Source organism: Dermacentor variabilis, chromosome 9, assembly GCF_050947875.1.
Source record: "Dermacentor variabilis isolate Ectoservices chromosome 9, ASM5094787v1, whole genome shotgun sequence".
In the NCBI taxonomy this organism is placed as follows: domain Eukaryota; kingdom Metazoa; phylum Arthropoda; class Arachnida; order Ixodida; family Ixodidae; genus Dermacentor; species Dermacentor variabilis.
The window spans coordinates 68,898,833-68,923,576 of NC_134576.1; the positions used below are offsets into that span (position 1 = coordinate 68,898,833).

The window sequence follows — 24,744 nt, forward strand, 5'->3', positions numbered from 1 at the left end:
TTAGGCCAGTCTAAAACAGGGAGAAAAATCATGGAATGGGTAGGAATCCAATGCGACAGGGGTGCCCCGATTGACAAGAACGACATTCCGTTGGACGTGCGTAAACGCTTCCGAATCGCCCCCCTACCTAAAAATATGCGGTATCGACGGTGGTTGATGGTGACAGGTGCGTTAAGATAGCGTGCTCCACGTGCACGAGGGACGCCTGTACAGACGAGGAGGTTGCAGTAGCGCTCGCTTATGCGAGTACAAAAGCGGGAATAATGTTATGCAATAACAAATTAGCTATCCGAAATTTTAACAAAGGGAGAATCTCGGAAGAAGCCCTCCACATTCTACTCAAAAACCATCCCAGGAAGGACATAACTTTTATTTGGGTACCGACCCATGAAGAAGTCCCAGGCAACGAAGCCGCTCACGAGCTCGCCCGAGCACTCTACCAAAGGGCAACTATAGAGCAGCCAGTTCCAGGGATAAAAGATAGCATCATCACGTACTGGGAAATTGTCGATCATTACAAAGCCGAAAGAAGAATCTTTCCGCCTCCGCATCAGTCTCTCTCTCTGAAGGACGCTCGCATTTGGCGACGCCTCCAGGGAAACAATCATCACCACATTGGATCTATTTAACACAGACGAGGGACTATAACGACGTCCTCTGCAAAATTTGTAAGCAAAAAGGTACGCTAGACCATATAATATGAGAGTGTGCTGGCTCCCAAGGGGCCAAGGAAAACACTGACAGTAGAGAAGCCCGAGAAGCCTTGCTCCAGAGCGAGTCTGAAGACAACCAGCGTCGAGCAGTCCGCCTGGCCGTTGAGGCCATGAAGACTCACCGTCCTCTACTCGCGGGGATTGCTTCGTCCTCCTCGCCTCCCCCCCCCCCCCCCCCCATTACCTACGTGTAGGTTAAGAGGCGGGCACCCCAGGGCGCTTTCTGCGGTGTTTTCGTTTGTTCGCCCTCGTTCTCTCTGCTTGTATACTTATGGTGGTCGTCTCAAATATTTTACGACATCTTCCTTTGCGAACATTTATTCAAAGAGCTAATTTCTTAGACAACAATGCAGCTCTCAAAGGCAACGCTACAGTGCCAGCTGAAGGAGCGCAAAAGAGCCCATTGCGGGTTTTTCATGCGCGGATGGACAATCGCAAAAACATAGCATACAGGAATCCAGTTATGATACCATACCTGCTGCGGTGCAACAAATATGTCACAAACGCTGGCTATATATGACTTCTACAACAGTTACGTTGATTTTAATCCGCTAAAACAGGTTTGCTCACGACGAGTAGTTCATGGTATAATATCGAATTTTTGCATTTCTTCACAGAAACGCTCGGCAGTAACACGGGGACTTAATTAATACTGGAGTTTAGATTCTACAAGCACCACTTGCTTCTTTAACTGCTTCTCCAGATTAGGCGGTTTTTCATGTGTTTGCTTTAAGCGGCGGCAATTTGAAGTAAAGTTAATGAAGGCTTACAGCTATTTACAGAATACAAATAGGAATGTACCAATATATATTTCCTTTTCCATGATACACGTTCAACTCACTTGAGAAATTTACTGGTGCTTGTTGCTTGAGGAATATACATGACGAATCTGTTTGGCAACTGACACAGGCTGCTCGGCCCAATTTTTTTAGTGAAGTATGCCTGTTGGACCACATGGCTGCAGCCAGAAAGAAGTCGAAGCGTCAATCGTTAGTAGTATGGGGCATATTGAAGATATCGAAATTCCCCGGTGGAGGGTCAGAAATCAAGTGAAAGTATATGCAAGGCTTGTGGTGCTTTCTTTATGAATGTTTGCGATTGGATTGGAGCGAACTTTATTTAGCCTGCAGTTGGGCAAGGTTCTCTTTTGTGTACCGACGAAGCGAATAGTTATCCGTTTGTATAATTAAAGAATGCTGGATCGAGACATGGTGAGACAGAAGGTGCTTGAATTTTCCTTTTCTAGACAATCTAAGCTGCGCTGTAGTAGCTCGAGAATACTTTAGCCATTCCAGTTGGCGCTGTAAAAAAATGCTTTACGGTTTCCATTCGGAGTTGTAGTGAACTGATGGGTTTCGCGAACATAGCGTGCCTCGCCATACCGACAGTCGATTCCTACTGTTACGTGATCAGGGGTGTGCCATTTGTCGACAAAGGCTACTGAGGGTCACTATGAAACATTTCAGCACTTTCAATTGATTGGCTCTCGATCTTAACAACGAAACTTTTCTCTGAGGTGATTGCTACTATGGTGTTTGTGAATTAACTATGTAAATACTCTACATGACGCGCCGTCGTGTTAGTAGCCATGAGCAATTAGTTTTTTGGAGGCCTGTTTCAGAGGAGGATGAAAGTAGCAGCAAAATTTTTCATAAGAAATGCGTGCCTATTTTTTAAGCGTTAATGAATGGCCATATTTGAATAGAACAACACACCAGAGTAATAAGAATCAATATGACAGCTTCGCTGGGCAGTGTCTTTCTAACATCGGATAACATGCTGACGCCAATTACCTAGATTTTTCTTCCATGTAAAATGCAATGTCTCTCATAGCTAAATACTAAGGGAATGTTAAATGTTTAGCGAGGCATCATACACAACTTCGCATGTTGAATTTGCAGACAATATTTTTACGCAAAATTTACGGAGAGACACCGTGCATATGTGCATTGCAAAACCAGTAGACTCCTTTAATGCTACATAGCTTGCGATATCCAAGCCGCAAAGTTTCTCGACTCACGCGCTTTTGAAGAAGAAACTGTGGTTAAGGCATGGCAGCTGAAAGAAGACGACGTATCCTTCAATACGTACGGCTCGAGCCACCCATACCCCAAGCATACACGAAGGGGACAAGCGCGCGCGGGAGCCGAGCAAGCCGGAGCGAGCGGAGTCCTGGCCGTGACGTCACTCACGAGAGGGCGCCACTCCTAATTCTCCGCGCTAATAAACCGCGGGGGCAGAGTGCACATAAAAGCATGGCTGGCTTCGCTTAATTCGTACCACCTATGCGAAGATATCGTCGATGTGACATGAAACCATATCATTCGTCGCTGGCTCCTAAATTTATCAAAACGAATTGTTTTCTCAAATGTTTTGTTGAATGCACGATAATTGGATTCTGCCGCTTCACTCTGTGTAAAAAAATCGATTGGCAATTGTATTTATTTGCATAAAAGGTCAATTTGATCGAATGCAATGAAATTTCAATATAACGAAGCAAATTGCCGATTTTACGTACTTCGTAATATCGAGGTCTAACTTTTTTCTGGTAGAGTACTTGTGCAGAACGTCAAAATTAGGCGTTTTGTGGGAATCTTTTTGTCAACGTATCTGATCTTGATTCTAGGGACATTTGTGACGTGCTGTTCCTTCAAGCTCTCATGGAGCTCACTTGTACTCAAGTAGGTCTTGCTCAGATATGACTCCACGTGAACTAATCAGAGAATGGTACGGGTTTATTGTGACTGGGGTATTACCAATTTCAACAAGTCCGGACAGTTTCTCGAAATGATTCTTGTCACTGACTTTGAGCAACAGATCACTGCTGGCCATTTCCGCGGCCTCATAGCCGGGACCTAGTTTCTCAGTAACACACTTTGCAACAACAAATTACAATAGTGTTCTCGCAGTATTTAAGGATTTTCAGAACTTAGGATGTGATGCTTCTGGTAGTATTTCTAGTTCGCCCGAAAAGTTCCTGGGAGGCATCGATGCACCCTCACTTGGAACAAGGGTGATGAGGGAGTTGAGGGAATGCCAAAAAAAGACAAACGTAAATATAAGTTTGGTAGTTATGCCAGCCGCCCACCACCGAGCCTAAAGAAAGGGTGCTACAAAATCCAAAAGCAATCAAGACGCCAGCAGTACATAGCTACTATAAGCTAATATACTATACCCAAAGTTAGACAACTACACCAGGTCCTTCTCACTTCCACCAGGAAATGCAAAAATGAATAGAAGATAGGAAAGATTGAAAGTGAGAGAGAAAGGCAAAGTTGGAGAGGAGGATAGCAAAAGGCAACAACCCGTTTCCCCCAGGTGTGTCAGTTTGAGGGTGTCGTCTACACGAAGCCCAGGCCAAAAAGGTGTGTTGCCTCCACCGAGAGGCCTTAAAGGTCTGAACAGATGGCATTGGCTCGACCCCCAGGATCCCCCTTTCCCCCAGACACTGGTAAGCCGCGCACAGCTACGCACGGGAGGGTCCAACACCCATGTGCTTGGATCCATGGTGTCGAAACGCACCACACATCTGCTGATGCAGACACCCACATGGGGACACCTAGTGGTCAGATTTAATCGTTTCACTGATAATGCCGCATGGGAGCAATGTCATAAGAGCTTTATTTTACCATAAAACATGTACTCTATAGTTGACGGTGCATTGGCTGCCCACTGTTATGTCCAATATATTGTTAAAACCGGTATTGTTATAAGTAGGTTCGACTGCATAGAACAACGTGTCTTTCCATGCGCTTCGTTGTTACGGAACTGCGCTGATGCTTCAAGGAACATCGTCTGGTCCTCGACGCATTCAATGGCTTGTGGATGATGTTATCATGGGTTTGCCAATGGCATAGCATAACTTGTGGCCACAGCAGCCGCTGTAAAAACAGACATGGTAGCTGTCCAGTAGCTCAGGCTACAGCTTTCACCTCAAGCAGCAAGATCTTGCTGCTTGAGGTGAAAGCTGTAGCTTGAGCTACTGGGCACCACGAGGCCAGTCGACTGGCCTCGTGGTGCCCTGGAACGATGGCCCACCTCATCTGGCTCTCTGGACCTACAAGCCTCTACACTTTGTGGATGCCCCTTGCACGGCAAACACCGCTTTGTTTTTCACAATGCTTCTTAAGCCCCTTCTGTGCTTTGGATAAGCTGGGTCTACGGGTTTCTGGAAAGAACAGCTGAGCCTCAGATCATCGGGGGACTTTTCATTTTCAAGCAATCTCGCCATCATCAGCAGCAGCCTATCTTTACGTCCAGTGGAGGACGAAGGCCTCTGTGAACGAGCCTACTTTTGCTTCAGTGCTTTGTCATGCTTTTGGTAGATAGCAGCACACAATAATGTTTCCTTATGAAGAAAAAGCATGCTGGCAACTGGGGGCTTTAAAAAACATTTAGCAATTCTTGGTCAGAACTAAAGATAACAGCATGGTACGGAAGAGGTTATTATGACAATGACAAGTGCCAGCATGTCAGCTCAGATTTTACAGCATGCTACGAGCAGTGCCTACTATTAAAAGGTCATTTTAAGAAGATAAGCATTCCGAGTCATGTGTCACTTCCCGACAGCTGTAATGGTGATGTTTTCAGCTTCGGGGTCAAGAATGTCTACTTCTGCGAGCCTTTTGTAGCACAGCCACTTGTAATTAAAATGTGAAATTTTGCATGGGTCCTGCTCTATACCTGCACTACCTGAGACTAGGCTCCTTGAATGGCCAGAAATTTCATTACAGTTGGCTTTTAACATGCCTCACAAGAGGAGAGATTGCCCTTGTATGAAACGAACAACATATAATGAGCTTAATAACTTGCTAATGCCTTCTGTGCACCCTTGCTTCGATGAGGACTAACCGTGATCCGTGCAGATGCTAGCATAATGCAGAGCTGCACGTTGTGCTCAATTAGTGGCACGGGTCAGCCAAGAGAAAATTGAAATATTGGGTGTTATGTGCGAAAACCACGATCTGATTATGAGACACGCCGTAGTGGACTCCGAAAATTTTGAGCACCTGTGATTCTTTGAGCACCTGTGCACCTGAGTACATGGTTGTTTTTGCATTTCGCCTCCATCTAAATGCAGCCACCATGGCCGGGATACTATCCCACGACCTCGTGCTCAGTAGCCCAACACCATAGCTACTAAGCAACCACGGCGAGTTGTCAGCCGAGAGAATCACTGCGTACACAAGCATGACACTTTCGTGTGCCAAGTTCAATTACTCAACAACAGAAAACGAATGTCTGGCTGTGGCATTGGCAATAACTAAGCATTCCTCGTATTTGCATGGTTGTTCCTTTGAAGTTGTCAGCCACAATCACTTGTTTTGCTGGCAGCTGCAAGCCAACACTCGAGCTTCACGACAGCCTGTTCACCTAGCAAAAATCGAAACGCGCAAAGTATACGGGCATGAATAGTCATGGCAGGATAATAACCATTTGTGCCAATTAGGTGGATGCATTTGCGCCATTTTCTAGATCCCTGTGCTTCCGTAACTGAGAGCACCGCATAAAGTAAGCCCTATGTCATTTTAACCTCTTGTATGGTGAACGTGCACGTTGACTACATTCTATACTCCTTTTCATACATACAGTGAAGCCCCGTTCGCATGTTCCTAGTTGATGTGTTTTGCTGGCTGCTACATTATGTTTTCGTGGTCCTGACCTAAATCCATACGAACTCATTATGATCGCATGAAAATAGGAAAACAAGACAATAGCTTATTCCCTTCTAATTAGGCCATGAAGGCGAAAAATTTTCTCACAAATTGCCCTTACCATGGTTTCCCTTTCTGGAAAATATAAACATATATGCTGCAACCTACAGTTACGTTGGAGCAATTGGAAGCATGTAGATGGTAGTGGCCGTTCGACACCTTATAGCATTTTAATTGGGATGGTAGTTACAAAAGCTATAATTTACTCATAGCCATATACTTTTCAGAGATTTTCCACCGGCTGCCGCCAATTATCGCTGAACGAGATCTCAATTGCAACTGTGGTTCCAGATCAAAAGTCTAAATTATGCGCACCAGGAAAACAATGGCAAACAAAAAGGCAACTGGCACGGGAAGAAAAGACAAAGACAAGCGCTACCCTGTCTTTGTCTTTTCTTGCCGTCTGAGTTGTCTTTTTGTTTGCACTAATTTTCCTCATCAGCAATGCAAGACCAAAAATTCTAAATAACGCACTATTTGTTAAATCCCTTCATATATAATGCCTGAGAGCACTTGCATACGTAATTTATATCCAAGGCCCTATCTAATACTTTCACTTTCAACCTTTCCTACACATCACCCTTTATCAAGCCCTTACTGTCACTGAACATAATGAAGCTACCTCGTTTATTTCACTGAGGACACCAGGTGAATGTGCTATCACATATGGAAGAAACCGAAAAGATAGGGGTCTAATAAATGCTAACTTCAATACTAATTAAGCCAGGAGCATGAAAGTTTCAGTAAGCATTGCAGTTAATGTACCCTGCATTTCTAAAACATGTAATTTCATATAATGCAGAGTTCTTTAAGGAAATAACAACATGAAGCTGAAAATGGCAGCCTGACAAATTCAAACACTTGCTAAGCAAATTTTTCCCAGAGACGGTAACTCACGTGCATGCGTTTAACTTGGCGCACAAATTTGCAGTAGATTTACCTCTGAATTTGCTGAAATTAGTCTTGCTGGTGTTCTTTGTTATGCCAGGGCAGCTTGCGAGATAGTACGCTGCTCATAAAACATACTCGTAAAGCTTTGCTGCACTTGCATACATAAGATATTGCAGAAGGTGTAGTTGGGCCACAAACTTTAAATATTGGGCACACATTAAGCAACACCTTCCCCGTAGTTTGATTGAATATAAATAAGATGATTCCTAGAGTCTATCAAGGACACCTGGTTAACAAAGTGCATTCCATGTATCAGACATTGAAAAAGAGATGGTTTAGTAATTATTTAATGTTTTATTTGAGCCAGAAACACAAACCTTCCCCTACTTTGTTCACTTGGCATTCCCCCTATATTCGCTTAATTTGCAGTTGGTGTCTTGTCCCATTATTTTACGACCCTGGTTAGTGTTGTGTAAAAAAGCACCTTGACATTCTGGAAATCTTGAATAAGTAACTTTCTATATATAACTTACAAAGATTAAGAACTTTCCTTTTGTAACTCACAACATGCTTCTTAATTTAATGAAATATAAGCATTGCACCATGCATATTTAACAGTAGGAGACTGGGCCAAAGCAACTACATGCCTTTGTCAACGCACAAAATTTGGGTGAATAATAATAATTTTGGAGTTTTCATGCCAAAACCACAATATGATTATGAGGTACAGTCTAGCCCGGTTATAACGAAGCCACTTATAGCGAAATAGTGGTTATAACGAAGGTATTTCAATTTCCCATTCCCATTTTTGCATTTTGAATACATTTTGGGTCCGGTTTTAACGAAGAAATTAAGAGCGCGTCAGCGGATATAACGAAGAGATTTAATAGCAACCGAAAAATAATCTGTCAATCAACACATTTTTGCGTCCTTGAGGCGATTTTTTCCGCGAAAATAAAAGCAAAATTCGGCTGACGGCGTCCTTTCGTGGCGTCGTCTGCTCTCCCGCGGAGCGAAAGGTTGCTTCACTGCATCGCATGGCACGCCGGTCTCGTGTTGCGCTCGCCGACTTCGACAAGGAGATGGTCCGAAAGAAGCGCAAGGTGCTGATGTTGCTTGACAACTGCAGTGCGCATCACGTCAACGCACACTTGAGCGCTGTGGAGGTTTTGTTCCTGCCCCCAAACACTACCGCCAAGCTGCAGCCCATGGACCAGGGGGTTATTGCCAACTTTAAGGTCCACTATTGACGCCGAGTGATCGAGCGCCTCCTGATTGATGTTCACACTGCCGACAACGAGGCCGGCATGAAGGTGCCTTTGGTAAAGGCGATTTTCTTCGCAAGCGGAGGGATGTGAACGGATGTGAAGCGCCTCACCTTGTGCTTGCGGGTCTAAGCCACATGGACTTCGTTTTCGCCGACGAAGACCTTGTTGCCACCGAGGACTTCACGACTGAAGAAGTTGCCGGGAGTGTCATGGAAGAGACCTTGGCGGACAGCGTCTCCGACAGCGAATGCGACGATGCTAGTTGTGCCCCTAAGCCGGTTACCTCCGCAGCGGCCATCGCAGCTGTTGACACGCTACGGATGTACCTCGGGAGTCCGGAGTTCGACCAGATCTTTGGTTCGCAGTTGGATGGTATGGAAGCCGCAATCCTGAAGTCCGCACTCGCGAACCGTGTTCAGAGGACGCTGGACCACTTCTTTCAGCGGCAATAAATCGGTATGCCCATGTTTGCATTTTTTTTTCCTAGTCCACATATTACGAAATAGCGGATATAGCGAAGTGATTTCCGATTCCCGCCGACTTCGTTATAACCGGGCTAGACTGTATGCTGTAGTGGGGGACTCCAGCTGAATTTTTACCACCTGGGGTTCTTTAATGTGTGCACAGTATATGGGTGTGCTTGCATTTGACTGCCATCGAAATGTAGCCATCACGGACGGGATTTGATCCTGTGCTCTCGGGCTTAGCAGCGCCTCTCCAAAGCCCCTATGCGAGCACTGCACGTAAATTTCGCTGGAGAGAAGTACTGCCAACTGTACTTATAATGAGACTGTTTTTTACAATATGTATAACAGGTATAACAATAGGGCAGCCGATGAACCGTTCATTTTTGTATATGTTCTATGGTAAAATACATTGCTTACTACCAACGTTCTCATGGTTATCGGTTAATACAATAAAATGTTGGGTGTCTGCCCTGAAAGCAAGAAGAATGCTGTATTCTCGGAGGGAAGGGGAGGGGGGCAGCGAGCAGCTTCGCCTCACCTGCCTTTGTGCCACGCTCCCCACACATCATGCTTTTGTCGCATTGTCTCGAGAAATAAAATGACGCAGTGTCGCCAAAAAAGCAAAGAATCGATTGCAATAGCAAATTATCAGACATATATACAATGAAAGGATAGTAGCTTTATTGGCCCTATGAACTTGTAAACATTCACTTGCTAACTAAATTAACAAGAATGTTTCACTGGCACAGGCAAACATGAACACATCTCACCTGATGACTGCAGACACTTGCTGTCAGTACGCTGGCATGACGAACAAGGCCAGCAGCAGCGAGCAAATTGCCCTTTGTGCTGCCTCTCACTTCAGTGCAAACTAAGCGGCGAGAACACTGCACACGAGAAGGAGTCACTCAGACCTTTGCACGCCGATTTTGCATTCTTCCACCGTAAATTAATTTCAAGATAAAGCCCGCGCAAAACGCAGCGGCAGCCCATGCTCACAACAGCTAGGATGCAGTTGCCCATCTGTCGTATCAGACGCCGCATTGGCCACCGAAACATACTATGCGTCTCCTACTAAACTGTTACACACATGGTGCCCAATCTGGCCCTATGGGATGGCAAAACGCCTCAGCTCCTGTTGCCATTCCAGTGTGTAGGATGCCGTATCAGAGCCAAAATTGTAGTGTGTTGCCTAGATTCAAGTTGTGGTTGCTAAAAAAAAAGTCGCTAATACTTTTACCCTGCATAATGAACGCACCCCCTATTTTGCACAAAGCTTTAGGGAAGAAAGTGCGTTTATATGAGTAAATACGGTCAACATTATGAACTTCATCACCCTTTTTCTTTCTTCTTTTGCTATGTTACACAACATGCCACACTTCCAATGGTGTCTTAGTGCACTATGCGTTCTCTTCTTTACCGAAGTCATATGCCTTAATTAGTGATGTTTCAGACACTGCGCTGTCACGTAGTGGCTATAATGCATGAAAACTGAATTCTCCGGCAGGAAGCAGGACGTCCTTAAGAGGCCAAGTGCCTGAGCTTTCATATCAAATTTCAGCAATTTTTGTGCTGAATGGTTTCTTATTTTACTGAGACGATTCTCATTGTATGACCTATGCTCTGCACTCGTCTGTTGACAATGCCAAAACATGGCGAGAGGCCATTTCACTCACAATAATGTTCGTTTAGGTGCCAGCACATTTGGAGCACATCAGTAAGTGTCAATGAGAGGCCTACACTCAAAATTAATCATCACTATTTTATTGCAAAAATGGGTGTTTCCCACACATAGTTGAGATGCGATCGAGTCCAAGTTATTGTGTCTTCACATCAAAGGATCGCGCATAAACACAGTTGCTGTAATTCAAGCAATGTCACTAACATATGTCCATTCTACATGTTTGATGATGCTTGAAAATCCTGCAACGTTATTTGGCAGCTCAACGTATAAGAATATATCACAGCACTTGTGCACCCCGATGTGCTAGAAAGCCATCCATGCCAATGCATACATATTTAGATTCACAATTCAGACGACCCTTAATACAGAGAGCAAACCAACCCAGCAAGTGACCTACTAAGTGGCGCCTTGGTGCTGTGTTTTCATAGGAGTGTTCATATTGCCATACCGCACAAAGGACCTGACGCAGATTTTGCAGCGGTGTGGGCGCTCCCCTGAGTGGATACGTAGGCGTTCCTTCAGGGAGCTTCTCACTGTAAAGGTCTGAGGGCACAAATGACATTGAAATGGTCGCTCACCGGTATGGCTGCGCATGTGTATCTTGCGGGTGTCATCACGCGCAAAAGTCTTACGGCAGAAATGGCACTTAAAGGGAAGGTCGCCTGTGTGGATGCGTTGGTGTTTTTTAAGGGTGTCCTTGCGTGAGAACCTCCGATGGCATGAAAGGGACCCTGAAACGCTTTTGACGATTTTCTACAAACGTACTGAGTCGTTAGAGTAGGTCCTTCTGATCATTAATTGACACATCTAAGTGCTCTGCGTAAAGCGTGTATTTTATTATAAGGTTTTCAAAATGGACATCGCTGCCGATCGCAGCGCACTGCTCGGCAGAATTTTAAGCCGCCCCTACCCATATGACCAAAATCACCCATATGACGTCAGTCGAGCGAGCTATCCGATTGGCTGACCAGGGCGCGTGATCGATAATTTTTCCAACTTTATGGTAAACAAATGATCTTTGTAATAGTTGGAATGTTAGTTAATTCGTTTTTATAAAAAGAAAGTAGCATAAAGAGAATGCACAAGAACAATTTTTCAGTACACTTAAGCACTTCCGGCACACAGCAAGTGTCGTCTGCTTGTGTTACGACGTACTACGTTTTGACGAGAGCTCCGCGGTCACAGTCGGTCTCAGTCTTTTCGCAAGTACTATGATTCGACTTTGTTGCCTTGTGGACTGCAAACGTAGCGACTGGCAATATGTCAAGCTGCGACATCGTGTCCCTCTGCAAGGCAGCGTACGAGCGAACTGGCTGCTGCGCTTCGGACTGCCACTATACGATCGGCGCCAGGATTTGCGCGTTTGTGGCCGTCACTTTACACCGGAATATTACTAACGCAATAGCGTTTCGCGAGTCTCGTATTAGGGCAAACATAAGCGCAAGGGGACAGGGTCTGGCCGCTTGACTGTGCCGTAACGGGATGAGCCGAGATGAGCAGAAGGGCAAATGTGAATGTTCTGCACGGTGCAGCCACCTGGTGGCATAGAGCTCAACCATACACAGTAGCAGCAACGAAGCGTATTCTTCTTCGCTGCTGGTGCGTATTTTTCGCACGAGTGTAATCATCAACACGTTGTTTTTATAAATGTTTAAAATGTTTTACACTTGGTTAGAGCAATATTAGCGCTTTGTTTGGCTGGTTAAGCGCTGCGCCAACAAGTGTCTGGACCGTGCAGACCGATCAGGCCGCTCACGTACGTCTACGCCAAAGTTCCTACATCAGCTTGAGTTTATGCATCCAGTCATTTGCCGAAATGACCAGCTTGCCTGTGGTTAACGGAATACCAGACACGTTCGGCGCTACGACAGAATGCTCGCAACGCACGCTGCTTCGATAGCTCTCGCTTGGGGTCGACAGCCAAGCGGCTAGCGGAGAGGTTTCGCGCGGGCGGGGGCGGGCTCCGAAACAACCGGAAGTGGACGATGTGACGTCGCATCGTGACGCAGGACCAATGAAGGCGGAGCTTAGCCCCGCCCGCTCGGCGAACGAGTTGAGGAGGAAAAGCGTGGCTGGGGAGGAGGGTAACTTCTAATCGCTTGTAGCTCCATTAATACGTAACGCTTCACTTAAATTGTGGTGCGAATGTTCTACTTAAGCTGTACCCTACGCGTCTACAAAATTTGTCCGAACCGTTTCAGGGGCCCTTGAAGGACATTGAAATGGCTTCTCCCCCAAGTGGATACGCAGGTCTTCCTTCAGGGAGCTTTTCACTGTAGAGGTCTGAGGGCACAAATGGCATTGAAATGGTCACTCACCCGTATGGCTGCGCATGTGTATCTTACGGGTGTCATCACGTGCAAAAGTCTTACGGCAGAAATGGCACTTAAAGGGGAGGTCGCCTGTGTGGATGCGTCGGTGCTCTTTAAGGGTGTCCTTGCGCGAGAACCTCCGAGGGCATGAAGGGCATCGAAATGTCTTCTCGCCTGTATGGGAGTGTAGGTGTAGTGCGAGTCTGTCCTTTCGCGAGAAGCTCGTAGGGCAGAAATCACATTGAAATGGGCGCTTGTCTGTGTGGAGCTTGGTGTGTTTTTGCAGATCAAACAGTTTTTTTTATAGTCACAGAAGTCAGAGCGGTGTAGGCTTCCCTGTTGTGACTTGCAAACTTCAATAGTTGTTGGATAGGTAGAATCCCTTGATCCTGCACAGAGAAACAAAATTGCCTTATGCGAGATCAGAGAACACAGATGCCTGTGCTAATAATTTACTGAAATGAAAACAGATGGGAGTCTAGCTAGCACTTGCATGTGCTGCCAATTCAACCAATTAAAAGAGCAAACTTCGCATAATATTTTCAAAGTTTTCATGCCAAGTTGCCATTGTGCAGAAAAAGCTTTCCTGATATACTCACTAGATATCATAAAAACAATACATATACAAAAGTGCTGCAAAATATGTTATTGTCAGCTATTTAGCTTTATGTTCTTCCTGAATCTAACAGTTTGTGCAGATACATTTGTGCACTGTATCTGCACATGTTAACCAATATGGACATGTCGACAGTCATGTTTAAATTTGTGTCCTCCACCACAGCCTATGTGTTGGTAATGACAGCAATTAAATGAAGGTGCCATCATCATTTCAACGGGCGTTTCAACGGATGGGTGGAGGCGCAAAATAAAGCCACTTTGTACTACTACTGCTGTGATGAAAGAGCTTTAGTGTAGAGGTACGTGAGCGGCTTGATCGGTCTGCACGGTGTAGCCACCAGGTGGAGCAGAGCTCAACCACTGTAACAAAGAGCCAGTATTGGTCTAACCAAGTGTAAAACATTTTAAACATTTAGAAAAAGAATATTATATATGTGTGAACGATTACACTCCTCTCAGAAATGTACTCTAGCAGCAAAGTAGAACACACTTCGTTGCTGCTATAATAGTTCTGGGTTTGGTTGCGCTCTGTGCGATCAGGTTGCTGCACGGTCAGGCCGTTCATGTTTGCACCTCTGCTCATCCCTAGAAACGTCCAGGCGCAGTCCGCTTGTGCTTGTGTTTACCAGAACACTGGGCACGCAAAACACTACTGTGGTAGTAATCCTCCAGCGTAAAGTGATGGCCACAAACGCACAATTAAGTCCTGGCGCCGATTGGATACCGACAGTCCGATGCAGCAGACAAGCCACTCCGCTCATCTGCTGCCTTGCAGAGACATGATGTCCAAGCTTCACAGATTACCAATCACTATGTTTGCTGCCCAAAACATAAGGGCGAAAAGAAACGTCGAGACCAACAGTGACTGCGGAGCTCTTGTCAACACGCATGTTGTAACACAAGCAGATGATGCTTATTGTGTGTTGGAAGTCTTGAGTGTAGCGATAAATTGTCCTTGTGCATTCTCTTTCTTGTTATAGAAACAAATGAACTGACATTCCAACTATTACTATCATTTGTTCGCCATAAAGTTTGGAAAATTTGGAGGATGCTTAAGCTTCGCCTTTAAGAGTGGAACGCAATAGCGTTCAAGGATCCCTGACTGCTTGTCACACCTCCCGGCAACCGCAGCTTGCTTGCGGACGCGCAGAAGCAAGCGCGATGGCATTGTTACACAGAATGAAGCGGGCCGCACTGCTCTATGAATGGTAGAAACGCTAGAAGAGGGGATTGTGTCTGGGTCTGCGTATAACATAATTATCTTTTCTTGCAATGGAAATTAAACTCAGATGCTACGAAATGTGTAGGTTGCGTTTCTGGCACAACCTACAGACAGCTGCTGACACAACCTTGATTCTACTTTGAGGAATTCAATTAGTTCAGTAACGCCTCTGCGCCACGTGGAGGGCCTGTGTGGTTGTGCTACGAAATGATACTTTGCAAAACGAAGTCCGACGCCGACAACAGATCTTTTGCAACGTGGGGCCTTTAATGCTATTGCATTAAACTTATTCATGACACGGTATGTTCAGCCAATGAGATAGCTCGCCCTATTGGCGTCACATTGTCAGCTCCCGTCACCTAGGGCAGGGGCTGCTGAAAACTCAACCAAGTGGCGCGCTGCAAGTGGTGGCGGTGTACATTTGTAAAACCTTATAATAAATTACATGCTTTGCGTGGGGTACTTATTGCATCAATTATTAAACAGGATAACCTAGCCTAACGAATCAGAATGTTTGTACAAAATCAAAATCGTTTCAGGGTAATTTTAAGCATGAAAGACATCAATAATCAATAAGCAAGTACGTACATCAATAATAAACACTGAATAACAAGATGATGCGCACTTCGGGAAGGGGGTAAAGCATATATGTCGTCTCACAATGCAAGGGCTAGCTTAACTCGGAACAAGCAATACCTTCCGTTAGTGCACTCCACGGTGATATTCACTGTGGAGATTACAACAAACAGTGTGCTAAAGTATATAATTGCTCATTATACACAAAATATACAACACAATATATTTTCTTTATTTACTTATCTATCCGAATACCTACAGCACTTTAACGGCATCAGAGTGGGGGGGGGGGGGAGAAAGAAAAATAAGAAGACAAGCAGGTGAATCTATACACAAAACAAGACTAGCATTAGTAGCCTAAAATAATTGAACCAGGAATGAATGAATGAATGAATGAATTGTAGGGTTTCATGCACCAAAATCACGATTTCCTCAGGAGACACGCTGCAGTGGCAGACTGAAGATTAATTTTCACCATCTGGGGATCATTAACGTACCCCAAGGCACGAGACAGGCATTTTTGCATTTCGGCCTCATCGAAATGCTGCCGCCGCAGTTGGAATTTTATACCACGACTTAGTGCTTTGCAGTGCTACACCAGAGCCGCTAAGCCACCGCAGCGGGTAATTGAGCAACCATAATTTATACACGAAATCAAGAAAATTAACAAACAGGTAAACAAACCATGTCTTGCACAACATAGGTACGGCGAAAAGAGGGATGAAAGTGCACTATGATTAATACCAGTCTTCAAATAAAATAATATGTGAAAAAGTTTTAATCGAAGTCTCTTCCGCCGTTCATGCAGTGTCTCCAAGTTAATGCTTTCTGTAGCACTAGACACGGTGCTTGATTCTGTATTCTTTCCAACTGGTCTACCTCAATTTTCAACCAGGGATCCCAGTCACACCAACAGCACTCAAGTGTAGGTCTCACGTTCAACAAGTATAGTAGTTTTTCAGTACTCAAAGAAAACATTTTTGCATTTCTATGCAAGAATACTAGCGTGCAAGAAGCATTATGTGTTACATATATCTATGTGATGACACAAAAGTTCAGTATAGACAACAGCATTGCACATTATGCAATTTATGCCTTTATGCACTTTATGGCACTTTATGCCGCGAGCTCTGCGCTTTCCAGCGCTACGCCATAGCCACTAAGTCTCCATGGCAAGTAGTTGAACAACCGTTAGTTATACCCGAAATCAGGAAAATAAACGAACAGATAAACAAACCCCCGCCTAGCACAAGATACGTAAGATGAAAAGAAGGAAATGCATTGTGATTAATACCAGTCTTCGAATAAAATATTTTGTGAAAAATTTTTAATCAAAGTTCCTTTTATCGTTCATGCAGTGTCTCCAAGTTAATGCTTTCTCTAGCACTAGACACGCTAAAATGTGTAAAGTACTTTACACATTTTACAGAATACAGAATCGGGCTCCGATGTTTATACTTGCTACGTAGCAAGTATAAACATCGGAGCCAGATTCTGTATTCTTTCCAACTGGTCTACCTCAATTTTCAACCAGGGATCTCGGACACACCAAGAGCACTCAAGTGTACGTTTTACGTACAGGAAGTATAGTATTTCTTCAGTATTGAAAGGAAATATTTTTACATTTCAATGCAAGAATCTTAGTGTGCGAGAAGCCCTATTTGTTAAGTATATCCATGTGACAGTGACAGAAAAATTCAGCATACAGTAACTATACACAACAAGCATCGCACTGCATAAAATAATGTAATTAAATCAGTGTAGTAGTTTCAACTGGACCACTTGGCTGATAACGCTCATGCGCTCACAATTCTAACTTTATCCAAACGAGTGCATGATACATACATAGTAAACAGAGCACACATAATCCTTGAAGTTTTTGAACAAAACTACACAAGCATCAATTGATTTTGGTGTTCAGGAACTGTCCTATCAGGGACTGGCACAAACACAATTCTGGAAGAACCTTTCTGGGATAGAAAAGCTGTTTGTACAATGGAATGTGTACTGCATGTACAGTTAGATACCTCGATACAGTAAAACCCTGTTGATAGGTTTTGAAACTGACCATTGTAAAAAATGTACCAATGAGAAAAACGTAACCGTGCGGAAGGGTGCAACTCACCACAGCACAACGTGAGAAACAGTCACAGTGATTGCCGCTGCAGTTATTAGATGTCTCGGTGCTCGTACTGTGACCAGGAAGGACACATATGCGCATGTATAGTTAAGGGAAACCTACTGCGTTCTGTGACAGTGGTCCCTAGCGAAGTATTTTGAGTATGCTTCAAAGCATAACATGGTTACAATGCAGCGAAGCTGACTAATGAGAACTGGAATGAAATGCAAGAAAGACCCTTGCAGGCCCCAAAGTAACTCCAGGCCTTTACATGATTTCTGTAGGTTTTAATTGATGCGCATTTCTTCAGATGCTTCGCAAATGCTCTGTCATAGCCTCTTATATACATTTGTGTATATAGGAGCCTACGGCTCTGTGCAGGCTTTGTCACAATGTTTGTGCAGTGCATGGCTTGTGCCGCTTTGGTCATTTATTGCCAACTTCAGTCACTTATTGCAACAAATTGGTTGCTTGTTGCAACTAAGTGGTCGCCTGTTGCAATGAAATGATTCTTGCAACGAACTTGTAGCTTGTTGCAATGAACTGGTTGCTTCTTGCAGCGAATTTGTTGCTTTTTTACAACTAAATGATCGCTTGCTACAACGAAGTGGACGATCGTTACAACGAATTGGTAGCTTGTTGTAATGAATCGATCACTTGTCGTAACATGGGAGAGCAAATATCTACCTGTACCATTAGATATACATGGCGGCCCCTTTAAACTTCAACATAAGATGCGGGAACATTATAGAATGGGAACTATTATAATGGGAACATAATACATAGAAGTGAATGGAATTTAGGTTGAGACCTTGAGAACATGACATTGGAACCAGGAAAACACAATAACAAAGAAAGTATCAACGAGGTTTCATCGTACAACGAAGTTGATAAAATCAGGTCTTGACTTTGTTATAACGAAATTTTGTTATATTCATATATACTTGACCTGTTACGCATTTAAGTACAGCTGCTGGCAGGCTTTTCTTTTGCAGAAGGCAGTGTAAAATATTCAGAGTTATCAGGCAATCGGACGAAATAAAGTTGAATAATAAAAATATATATTCTGTTGAATTTGAACATCGGTGACCACAGATACTGTTTCGTGCTGCGTCAACGATATCTTCACCTCGGTGGTACACAGTGAAGACTATGAAGTTTTTGCGTCCACTCCGCTGGTGTGGCTGATAGTGTCGACATGCCCATAGTGGGACAGCATTATCATGAAGATGGCAGACAGAGGGGAAGCTGAGCTAATGCTTTCTCCACATGTGTCTTTATCGTGCCTCCAAAACTCCAGATCATGCAACCTTTAGCATAACCACGTTGGAAGACAGCACACATGAATCCACGGCCCTCTCGGCTGGCACAATTCTTGAACACGACGTAGATTACCTCCAAGAAAGGGCGCGCAGTCTGCCTATGCACTCAGCCAGTTTAGGGCAAAAGACACGTCCATCTGCCTCCACCCTCCCCAACCTAGCTATACACGCTTGATGACATTATGGTGCACTCTTTCGCCCCCCTGCATGAGAGAGCAATGTTCATCAAGTCACCATCATTCTCGTAACCTTTAACCTCGTAACCAACAATATACGATCTATAAAAGGATCTTATTGCATTTGGACTTTATATGGGCCACGACGGCAAGGTCTTCCCGCTACGCTGCTGTGCTTTGGAAGCTGCTGTTTCTAGAGCGGTGTGCTACAAACATGTAATTCAGCTATGCGAAGATCATCTGTGTCTGTGGGGGTTTCCATTAATTGCTTTGATATTCCTTTACGGCCGGTGACAGTGTCATTTCGTTATATTAAAATCTTATATAAAGCACTTTGTTATACTGAGCGTCGAGATACGTGGTGTTTGTTCTTGGTGCAAAATATTATTAAAAGGTACATACTTTCCCACACTAAGGATTTCTTTACATTGAAGCTCGTTATGCTGAGGTTTAACTGCAGTATATCAAGGCACAGCTCACACAAAATACAAATTCATACATATATGCATACCTGGAGAAACCACTGGTGGCTGCAGGACTTCCGATACTGTAGCTGAAGCAACAGAGGTTTAAGATAAGAACATGGATCAAACAATAAGCTGAAAATTGCAATTAATGACGAATATATTAAAACTGCACTATATGGCAATAAAGAAACAATTTTCAAATGCGATAAGTAAGCTTTTCTCGGAGCATCATACTGAGTAATATATTATAATACCAAAAGAATATTAGATGACGTTATTGCAAGCATTAAAATATATACCAGAATAAACAATGCACAATCACTAAAGAGTCATCTATATAGTGCTGTGAAACACACAGCGTGAGTGAAATTACCAATTAAAATACTTAATTGTTGTAAAGGTATGCCTAGGCACAGGAAGACCAAAACAATCTTGAAATCATAAGATACACTGCAAAAAGGTGTACTAGTGCTAGAAAATACAGGCAAGTAATCCACGAGACTAAAAATAAAGAAGACGACATCATATCGCGCACCAAACAACATTACTGAAAGCATCAGACACACATGTGCAGAAACATTCACAAAGTGACAGCCACGAACAAAAACAAATATCCCAAGTTGTAAAAATATAATATATAGCAGCAGTTCAAATATAATATTTTCCATGCACCAGTGACACACACGTAGGAAGTGAAAGAGTGAAACAAAGCTGTTCACAACAGTGAACTCCTAAGTGTGGCATTAATAAGATACAATACTAAAATCACAGCCTTTTTCCCAGGTAGCACAAAATAGACGCTTAACGTTTTCGTAGCGTTTATCCGAGACGATAAAAACGGGTTAAAGAAGACACGAATGAGAGAACTTCGGCGGGAAAACGTCGTATATCTCTGCTAATGTCCGGCTTAATTACTTTCTTGAGACGATCTAGAACAGGTCTGCAAGACGTATTCGAAAAGCTGGTCTAGAAATAGGATTGGGAAAGACACAAGTAATCCCTTTGCCAAAACTATTCGTAACCAATTTCTAAACGTTTTTAGGACGTTATCAAAAAGCTGATCTAGAAGCGGTCTTGAAAGGTTTACGATCATCTGAAGCTAATTCTCGCGGGTGACGGGCGCGATCAGACATCGTTGTTCAAAACACGCGTTTAGTTTCGCCTCACGCGACTGGCCTATGCCGCGCAGACGTCGTCAGCCGCACCCGTTGGCACGGCCTAGGCCAATCGCGTGAGGTGAAACTGATTGGGCGTTTCGAACAACGATCTCCAATCGCGCCCCAGATGAGCAGAAGCGTCGGTGTTGACTGGACATAAACTAGAATGCACTGGAAGCTGCATTTGTGTAACAAAGGAAGCAATGGTCATAATAAATAGTAAGTGTTTTATCTAAAAAGCCCTTTACAAGAGGCAAAGTTGTACCTCTCTGGCAAAAATAAAGTTGCAACGAATAATTTGCAAACCAGCAAATGCATTAATTAGCACACTGACATGTCACACTTTGCGCACATCTCCAGTCTCCTAAAGCAAAAAAAAGCACTCTGAATGAGAAAAACGTTTAACACATGTAGCCCAGAGCAAATTCTTTGCCAGTTCACTCACACTTTCCCATCCAAAAACATTTGCCACAAAGTCCAGGCACAGTTCCACTGATGTTTACCAATTTACCCCCACTTTTACGTCCAAAAATATTTGGCACATAGTCCAGGCAGATAAACAGCTTGAGAGTACCCTACTGATTATTGTGCAGTCCCGCTGCAGGAAATAGAACTGCCGCACATGCTGCTAGTGGCTTTAGCGTAGACACACTTGCTGCCCTGGACAGGTATGCTCAGATATCTGCACTGATACTCCAGTTTGTCGAAGTAGACACATTGATGCACTACGCTGGTAATTGAAATGTTTTGAATGCACGAATATTGGCTTCACCAGAAAGACTTACCCACATACCACCACTGGCATATATATGCACTTGCTCTTCACTCAGTAGCACTGAACTTAAAGTGTTCCCTATGTGGGAGCCATGTGTAAAACCGGTGTCACACGACCACTCTCGATCGCGATCAAGCCCGATCCGGATCGAAATTATCGATGCGACTGGCTCACTCTCGTAGCTTGCACAGAGGAGCCAATCACGACCGAGAAATTCGATTTGTAACGGACTGGATAGCGGCTAAAAGAGCCCCGTGTGAAACCGGTATCAGATAATGCACAGACGTACGCTAGGAAAATGTGTTGCACAAGGACAAAGAACTGCGACATGCCCTGTTGTGCGAAGCATATATATATATATATAAACTGCGAGAGCGCTTCGCGAACTCCATGCGCACACATGGCACCCGCACGAACACGGCAGGCCGCCGTAAAGCGCGAAGGGCGCACAGCGTACATTTTGACACATGTCCCAAACTGCAAACAATCGTACTACCTAAAGCATACAAGTTATTTTATACCAAGGGCATACTCGACTCACGTATGCAGTACCCACAAGCGAGTTATGCAGCGTACATGCTATATCCATTCGCCAAATAGTAAAATTGATAACAAGCACAAAGCTACAAGGGACTCAATACATTACTACCATTTGAGGCGTCAAATAAAATCGAATTTGGCCGTTTCATATATTGGACACAATATATGGACACATGTGGTACCCGGTAATACCATGAAATACCCATCACGTGGGTAAAGGGGGCGAAAACACAATCGAGAACCTGAAGCGCAAACGATAAAAGCACGGTATGGTGCACGCAAAATTCTGTCAGTGCGCTGTAGCGCGAGGGAAGAAAATAGGGCGAGCACTTGACCTCACCTTTTGGGATACCGCACTAGTACTGAATCATTAAAAAAAGCCTGTTTGAACCAGTTCCCTTATCTGCAACACTCTTGCTAAACGGGAGACTAAAATACCACGATGACGGCTCTATTGCGGAGATCGGCAAGGTGCGCACAGACAGAAATTTTGCCGCCTTTCTTCGCATTCTGCAAAATACTTTCTTGTTAGAATAACGCATAGCGGCCGACCCCGACGCTAGGGACACACAGGCACGATTTCATCCCTCTAACTTTCGTCCTTATACTACCCTCAACGCCTTAATTACAGCGTCAGTGAAAAGGCGCCTCACATAACATGACAATGAACTTGAAGAGCTGATTAGTGCCCTCCACTCCGCGCCCTCCAATTGAAAACACTACTGATTTCCAAATTAAGCTACACAAACAGATCGCACAACCCAAACTAATCACAGAATATCGTTTTCTTGACAGCAAAACACTGCAACACTTACATAGCAAAGGGCAGCGGCAGCACGTTCAGAACAGCCGCAAACTCACCACAGCGCAATGCGAGTGCAGTGACGCGACGACGCCATGACGACGCGACTATGCCCGGCTCGCCCGGCTGCCCGGCATCACGAATCACGTGGACACCTTGGTCACATGATTTGACGACGGTATCGCCACCTTGCGCAAGGTTGGATCGCATTGATGGGTTGTTGAATATTGTAGAAGCCGCTAAAGAGGCTGACGCACCGTGGCGTGGCGGTGGTGTTTTGAGTCGTTTGCAAAACGTATTCAGCCATCGTTTTTAAGCTGTCTGGCTTCCAACGTTATCAAAACGTATTCACCCCTCGTTTTTAAGCTATCTTGTTTGGAACGTCTTTGATGCGTAGATTTTGGTCAAAAATCCGTTTCAGACGTTGAATCCCTTAAAGGGCCCCTGAAACGGTTCGGACAAATTTTGTAGACGCGTAGGGTACAGCTTAAGTAGAACATTCGCACCACAATTTAAGTGAAGCGTTACGTATTAATGGAGCTACAAGCGATTAGAAGTTACCCTCCTCCCCATCCACGCTTTTCCTCCTCAACTCGTTCGCCGAGCGAGCGGGGCTAAGCTCCGCCTTCACTGGTCCTGCGTCACGATGCGACGTCACATCGTCCACTTCCGGTGGTTTTGGAGCCCGCCCCCGCCCGCGCGAAACCTCTCCGCTAGCCGCTTGGGTGTCGACCCCAAGCGAGAGCTATCGAAGCAGCGTGCGTTGCGAGCATTTTGTCGTAGCGCCGAACGTGTCTGGTATTCCGTTAACCACAGGCAAGCTGGTCATTTCGGCAAATGACTGGAGGCATAAACTCAAGCTGATGAAGGAACTTTGGCGTAGACGTACGTGAGCGGCCTGATCGGTCTGCACGGTCCAGACACTTGTTGGCGCAGCGCTTAACCAGCCAAACAAAGCGCTAATATTGCTCTAACCAAGTGTAAAACATTTTAAACATTTATAAAAACAACGTGTTGATGATTACACTCCTACGAAAAATACGCACCAGCAGCAAAGAAGAATACGCTTCGTTGCTGCTACTGTGTATGGTTGAGCTCTATGCCACCAGGTGGCTGCACCGTGTAGACCATTCACATTTGCCCTTCTGCTCATCTCGGCTCGTCCCGTTACGGCACTGTCAAGCGGCCAGGCCCTGTCCCCTTGCGCTTACGTTTGCCCTAATACGGGACTCGCGAAACGCTATTGCGTTAGTAATCTTCGAGTGTAAAGTGACGGCCACAAACGCGCAAATCCTGGCGCCGATCGGATAGCGGCAGTCCGATGCGCAGCAGCCAGTTCGCTCGTACGCTGCCTTGCAGAGGGACACGATGTCGCAGCTTGACATATTGCCAGTCGCTACGTTTGCAGTCCACAAGGCAACAAAGTCGAATCATAGTGCTCGCGAAAAGACTGAGACCGACTGTGACCGCGGAGCTCTCGTCAAAATGGAGTACGTTGTAACACAAGCAGACGACACTTGCTGTGTGCCGGAAGTGCTTAAGTGTACTGAAAAATTGTTCTTGTGCATTCTCTTTGTTACTTTCTTCTTATAAAAACAAATTGACTAACATTCCAACTATTACAAACATCATTTGTTTACCATAAAGTTGGAAAAATTATCGATCAAGTGCCCTGGTCAGCCAATCGGATAGCTCGCCCCACTGACGTCATATGGGTGATTTCGGTCATATGGGTAGGGGCGGCTTAAAATTCCGCCGAGCAGTGCGCTGCAATCGGCAGCGATGTGCATTTTTAAAACCTTATAATAAATTAGACGCTTTACGCAGAGCACTTAGATGTGTCAATTAATGATCAGAAGGACTTACTCTAACGACTCAGTACGTTTGTAGAAAATCGTCAAAAGCGTTTCAGGGTCCCTTT

General features: G+C 44.6%; 1 long non-coding RNA gene across 1 annotated transcript; it reads right to left on the bottom strand.

Annotated features, from left to right (window-relative positions):
* Positions 1 to 11,654: 11,654 nt before the first annotated feature.
* On the bottom strand, positions 11,655 to 22,913 carry LOC142592786 (uncharacterized). The gene is made up of 3 exons (XR_012830809.1): positions 22,837 to 22,913; positions 19,594 to 19,635; positions 11,655 to 13,438 (listed from the first exon to the last, which is right to left on the bottom strand). It is a non-coding gene; the product is annotated as an uncharacterized LOC142592786 (long non-coding RNA).
* Between the last annotated feature and the right edge of the window lie 1,831 nt (positions 22,914 to 24,744).